We start from the raw sequence: 6,101 nt of genomic DNA, 5'->3' as shown, positions 1-6,101 counted from the left end.
ACAAAGGTCTCAACAACACAATTAACATACTACAAAAATTTAATTCATGTTCCTACGCCCACTTAATACCCACGGCCATACACACATGCACACACCACACAGCCACATCCAATACACAATATTCCCATAGTTTTCATTCCATTCTACATTCTACAACATATATAAACCATTTATAACATGTAAAGGAATAAAAATTCTTACCTTTCCTTCAACTTTCCACTTGCCACAAAAGCGGTTTCCTTGCTAAAATAATTATGCCACGTTGAAGAGGGCTCTTGACATAGTAAGAATACTAGAAGAATATAATTTTTGGAACAAGGATTGTTGGCTTGGATTTTTTTTTTCTTTCCTTGCCTTGGCCGAAACCTTGGCTCCCTTTGCTCTCAATTTTTTTTGTCTTGAAAGTTCTTGAACATATGAAGACTAATATGGTGGCCATCTTATTTATCACATGGATTTTAATTCCACATGGGCCTTGGGCCATGGGCCTTGGGCCATATACCCTTGGCCGGCCACCTCTTCATGGTTGGGCCTTTCATTTTCTTTTTGTGTTCATTTATTAGAGCCCAATTAATTGGCTAGTATTTGTAGTTCATGAAACAAATTTCCGAAATTCCAATTTTTGTCCTTATCCTCCCTCCATATTTCCGCATCAATACTTTTCCAAGAACAACTTATCTATTGAATATGATCAAAATATGGCCTTGTCTTTAACTTGTCAAAATTATTTCAAAATTTTTGAATGTGCAAAATTGCGGGATATAACAAACCCGTGCTGGAATGGATGGGTAATACAGCGTCTCCAAGAGGTAGGTTTATTTCCTATCTCAAGGGCAGAAAGATGATAGCCAATGGCTACATTTATCATCTAGTCCGAGTTCATGATACCGAAGCTAAGTCGCTAACTTTCCAATGTGTCCCGGTAGTAAATAAATTTCCGGATGTATTTCTAGATGAAATTCCAGGTCTTCCTCCAGAAAGAGAAGTTGACTTCGCCATTGATGTGTTGTCGGACACCAAGCATATTTCTATTCCTCCTTATTGCATGGCTCCGACAGAATTGAAAGAGCTAAAGGCGCAATTAAAAGATTTGCTTGAAAAGGGGTTTATCAGACCCAGTTCATCGTCGTGGGGAGCACCAGTCCTATTTGTGAGAAAGAAAGACGGTTCCCTACGAATGTGCATCGATTATAGGCAGTTGAACAAGGTGACGATAAAGAACAAATATCCTCTCCCAAGGATTGACGATCTATTTGATCAGCTGCAGGGTGCCAAGTGGTTTTCTAAAATAGACTTGAGGTTGGGTTATCATCAAGTGAGGGTTAGAGAAGAATATATTCCTAAGACAGCCTTCAGAACGAGATATGGCCATTATGAGTTTCGGGTGATGTCGTTTGGGTTGACTAATGCTCCGGCCGTGTTTATGAATTTGATGAATAACGTGTTCAGGCCACTCTTGGACTTATTTGTGATAGTATTCATTGATGATATTCTGGTGTATTCTCGCACAGAATCAGAACATGCTGATCATTTGCGTATCGTACTTGGAATTCTTCGAACACGAAAATTATATGCAAAATTCTCAAAGTGTGAGTTTTGGCTAAATTCCATCACATTTCTAGGCCATGTTATTTCAAATGATGGTATTCGAGTTGATACTCAGAAAATTGAAGCGGTAAAGAATTGGCTGAGGCCTACGACGCCTACCGAGGTTCGTAGTTTTCTGGGATTGGCAGGTTATTATAGAAGGTTCGTGGGGGGCTTCTCATCTATTTCAGCCCCATTGACGAAGCTAACCCAGAAGTCAGCAAAATTTCAATGGAATGATGCTTGTGAATGTAGTTTTCAAACGTTGAAGGACAGATTAACCTCAGCCCCAGTCTTAACACTTCCAGAAGGGTCCGATGGTTATGTAGTATACTGTTATGCTTCCGGTGTTGGGTTAGGATGTGTGTTGATGCAGCACGGTAGAGTTATTGCTTATGCCTCGAGATAGCTGCGGAAGCATGAGAAGAACTACCCAACTCATGATCTTGAATTGGCTACAGTTATTCATGCGTTGAAGATATGGAGGCCTTACTTGTATGGCGTACATGTTGATATTTTTACACATCACCAAAGTCTCCAATACATTTTCAAACAGAAGGAGTTGAACGTACGACAGAGGCGGTGGTTAGAATTGCTAAAAGATTATGATGCGAATATTTTATACCACCCCGGAAAAGCAAATATGGTGGCCGATGCGCTTAGCCGCCGATCCATGGGTTATGTGAAGTCTCTCCGGAAAAGAAAGAGATAGTTCATGAGCTTTACCAGCTAGCTAATCTCGGAGTGCGGGTAATTGATACAGGCAGTGCAGGGATTGGTATTAATGATCCCATGGTTTCATCTCTGAATGCAGAAGTGAAAGAGCGTCAATATGAAGATTCGCGGTTGAGCCACTACAGAGACACATTTCAAGAAGAACAGAGATCTCCATTTAAAACTTCAATGGATGAGGTCCTTAGATACCATGACAGGCTGTGTGTTCCGAATGTTGCAGAATAGCGCCGACGAATTCTGGAAGTAGCCCATTACCCTCGGTATTCTATCCACCCAGGAGAAACAAAGATGTACCATGACCTCAAATTGATATATTGGTGGGATGGCATGAAAAGATTGTCACACCCCGACCTTACTAGGGTGTGATGGGCACCCGACCCCATATCCGGAGCCGAGCGAACTCGCTGACTCTTGTTACATACTTAACTTTCTTAGACTCTTATATCAATAAAAATGGAAAACATAGTAAAACTTTCAAGAGATTTATTTTTTCAATCGTACTCAAGTCAAACAGAATCTGCAATCACATGGACTTTATGATACAACATATTATCGACACTCTATACCCACGACTCTGTCTGCAAAGTCTCTAACATCAAACAAACATCATGGCTCAGACACTCTGACTCGGCAGCACTCCAGAACAAGTGGAGCCTGCCAACTCCGCTGGAACATCTTCTATGATAGCTGTGGCTCATCTGGTGTACCTGCGCGGCATGAACGCAGCCCCCGAAGAAGAGGGGTCAGTACGAGTAATGTACTGAGTATGTAAGGCATGAATAGTGACATAATAAAGGAATATACAGTATGATTAATAACGGAATAGACATATGGAGATTATCTTGGACATAAGTAACCTGTACATATGAATGCCTTTCAGGCAGATGCCATGCATGCTTAGTCCCTTTTCCAGAAAAACAGTACTTCTTACTTACATGTACATAAAACAGAACATTTCAGAAAACGGTATCCTTTATTCACATTTACAGACGCCGAGTACATCGGCTCTCCCACCCCCCTCCCCAACAGTGTCCCAACATATTATATATAAATATATATATCACATATACAGACGTCATATCCGGCTCTCCCATATCCCGCGTCCGAGACGAAATCCAGCTGAATCAGGTGGTGATATAACAGTGGCCCTTTCCCTTTTCCCCGTATACATATACATATTCACATTCATATACATATGTCATACCATTGGCATGCATGAGAGCTCAAAGAAAGTCATGTGTCCATCGGAGTGACGGAAGGTCGGTAGCCTCCAATTACATTATGGAACAACCATAGTCGCTTTGTCTCACCTTGAAGGAACGAGTATTATGAGGTGAGACTACCAATGAAAAGTGTCATTATAAGGAAAACATCAAATAGGGTCATAGGGTACAGTTTCATATACATAGGACCTTTTAGAGTAGTCATTACCTGTAATAGAGTTGAGATATCAAGAATTAGTTTAACGTTTCCATATTTTCCTTTTCATAGCAGAACATTTTGCCAACACAACTACCGTAGGCATTTTCTCATCTTGGACTACATCGTTATCATTATAAGATCATATTCATCATCTTAGTCATGGAATCATCTTTGTCATACTTATCATAGGCATATTCCCTTTCTTAACATCATCATTATCATTGTCATCATAGAAGTATCCTCATTAGCATAGTTACAGTACTTGTCACTCGGTGAACGGGATAAGGATCAAAAAATTTCTTTGGATTCTGCTTCAAAATAGATCAAACGGAACAATAAGGAAAATCCGGGGACCATGGGCCCACCTCGGGTCAAATGAGGCGGCGTACCAAATTTACATATGTTACATGTCATGGCATTACTTGTGAGGTTTTTAGGGTAGTCGGGTCCTATTTATGCGAGTTCTGGAGGTTTAGGAAATTCTTCCAACATTTTTCACACTTTTTAGTTCAATTCTACTGATTGAAAAAGAGAAAACTTTAGGCGCGGATTCCGGAGGGTAGAGTTATTCCCGAGGCTCATATCCAACATATTCCGTCTAAGACATGCCATAGAAAGAAGGGTGAAGCCTTACATACCTTTTCTGCTTCTTATGCGACTCCAAATTCACGTTCCAAATCCGCCAAAATCTACAAATTGGTCATGTTTACCAAAACTTGATTAGAGCCTTTAGAAGTTGATTCTTTAAAGTAACACTTTGTCTGCCTAAATTTCGGCAGCATTTCCCCTGTAATATGCCACCCCCGAGAATATGGCTCGGCCCAATTCAACAGCAACCCAACCAACAACCTAGCTATAACGTCAATAATCAATTCAAGAATACATTCTAACATTAAGCGCTCTTCCTACATAGTCCGACAACATTCACAATATTCACAATGATTTAATGCTACCCGAAAACTTCAACAAAAGTGTAACCACACATTTTTATTCTAGATTCATAACCCACATTAAAACCATGCATTGCTAACATCATATTCATACAAACATAAAGAAGCATACTAATATTACATTAACTTCTCCACCAATCTACAACCAATTTCCATTTCGTTCCAACCCTTTAAACCTTCATATAATATCATAGAATCCGCAACGACATCGACTAGAATATTACATGAAATCAATTCATCATAGCTTACCACACAATAACATTCTCGGCCACAACAACTACACCCCTATTTTCATGAATTTCCATCCTTTTCCATACATTGCAACAACAATTAACATACTACATAGAATTAATCCATTCTCTTCCAAATCACACTATGACCACACGGCCACAACTACATATACACGGACAACTATTCAACATCCATATTTTCATAATCTTCATGAGTTCCATTCACTCCCACACACCACAACATATACAACCATACATAAAATATAAAAGAAGATTAAGTTCTTACCCTTTTTCTTCAATTTCCCACTTGGCTAGAATGTTGATCTTGCAACAATAAATGTTCTACTTGTTCCAATGACCTCTTCTCCTTGCTAGGGACCTTCCAATTAGTAGAGAGTAATTTTTGAGAAATTTTTCCAAGGTTCTTGTTTCCTCCAAGCTTGGCCGAAATTGGCCCTTTGTTTTTCTTCCAAAGTGTCTTCTTTTTTCTTTGTTTCTTCAACTCTCCAAAATGATGAATTAGCCCTCTCCTTTTATATATATATATAGTCTCCTCCAATCTTATGTGGGCTCCTATCCATCTCTAGATTCTTCTTAATTTGGTGGCAAAGATGACTTATTTGTCATTTTTTTTTCTAGAGTTTTCTTGAAATTTTAACAAAGAAGACTAATGTCTTCTTTGGCAAGCTTTGCCCCTTATGTTGTTATAATTTACCATTAGCCCTTATTAATTAATAAAAATGTGGACATATAGGGGCATGCCACATGGCCAAGGGCCCTTCAAGAACATTCTTGATATTTTTTGTGAAATTCCCATTTTGCCCTTAGTCCTTCGCAATATTTTCCATGAACCCTTTTCGCGAATTTTCTTTTTTACCCTTAGTCTTCCTCACTATTTCCATACTACCAATGTTCGTAAATAATATTCACAACAACTTATACATTATAATAAATTTTTGAAAATGGTCATTCCCTTTACTTCGTCACGACTACTTTGGGATATCCGAACGTACGAAATACGGGTATTAACAGAGACATAGAAGAATTTGTAGCCCAATGTCCAAATTGCCAACAAGTAAAGATCGAACACCAGAAGCCAAGAGGGCTATTGCAAGCAACGAAAATCCCTACTTGGAAGTGGGAGATTATCAATATGGATTTCATTGTGGAGTTGCCC

At 39.2% G+C, this 6,101-nt stretch overlaps 1 long non-coding RNA gene across 1 annotated transcript; it reads right to left on the bottom strand.

Annotated features, from left to right (window-relative positions):
- Positions 1 to 2,822: 2,822 nt before the first annotated feature.
- LOC132616099 (uncharacterized) lies at positions 2,823 to 5,414 on the bottom strand. The gene is made up of 3 exons (XR_009572995.1): positions 5,211 to 5,414; positions 4,383 to 4,433; positions 2,823 to 3,029 (listed from the first exon to the last, which is right to left on the bottom strand). It is a non-coding gene; the product is annotated as an uncharacterized LOC132616099 (long non-coding RNA).
- Positions 5,415 to 6,101: the final 687 nt, after the last annotated feature.

This window comes from Lycium barbarum, chromosome 10 (assembly GCF_019175385.1).
Source record: "Lycium barbarum isolate Lr01 chromosome 10, ASM1917538v2, whole genome shotgun sequence".
Classification (NCBI taxonomy): domain Eukaryota; kingdom Viridiplantae; phylum Streptophyta; class Magnoliopsida; order Solanales; family Solanaceae; genus Lycium; species Lycium barbarum.
Note: the sequence above shows the minus strand (reverse complement) of the source record. Positions and strands in the feature narration are given on the sequence as shown.